Below are 742 nucleotides of genomic sequence, written 5' to 3'. Positions count from 1 at the left end.
TACAGTATTGACTATTATAAATCTTACAAAATAATGATTTTTTGTTATTTTATCTTGATCAATGTAGTGAGTTGTTAGGAAAAAAAATAGCAGCAAAGCAAATACATAGATGGATTTTATACTCTGACATACATCATCAGCGTCAATCACAGAAGCTTCTTGAATGGCAGCAATAATTCACAATTTAAAAAAATCTATAGCTCTGTGCTGCCAGCAGCATTTGTTTATTATTTTATGTGTACATTCCTTTAATGCCTTTCAGGAAGGAGTGATTTTCTTCTTTTTTTTTCTTTTTTTTCTTTAGACTCAAAAGAGTATTGGCCCTCCTACATATCTTAATCCCACAGCCACATCTTGGTAATTAGGAGATCGACCTAAAAGCCATCTGGTCTTATCAGGCCCCCAGGACTGCCACCTGTTCAGCTATGAATTCCATTCATAGCTGAATGCGTGCTCTCGTCTCCCCTTCTTTAACCTTGCACAAACAGCCAAAAGGGCATTTGATCCTCTAAACAATGTGATCCGTCGAGGGAAAAATAACAGTTTTGTGAGCATATTTGAAATTTCTTTCTTTCACTCCGTGTCCTCTAACTGACAATAAGTCCCTCAATTCTGAATAAGTGGACATTTACAATTTATAACTTGATGTACGAATTGAGCTGTCATAAAAAAATACTTTTCCTGTTAAACGCTGCCTGTTCTGTAGTGATTGTACAAATGTATGATTTCCCAGTTCACACTT

The sequence above is a fragment of the Oryzias melastigma genome, linkage group LG15, assembly GCF_002922805.2.
Source record: "Oryzias melastigma strain HK-1 linkage group LG15, ASM292280v2, whole genome shotgun sequence".
Classification (NCBI taxonomy): domain Eukaryota; kingdom Metazoa; phylum Chordata; class Actinopteri; order Beloniformes; family Adrianichthyidae; genus Oryzias; species Oryzias melastigma.
This window is presented reverse-complemented; position numbering follows the sequence as displayed.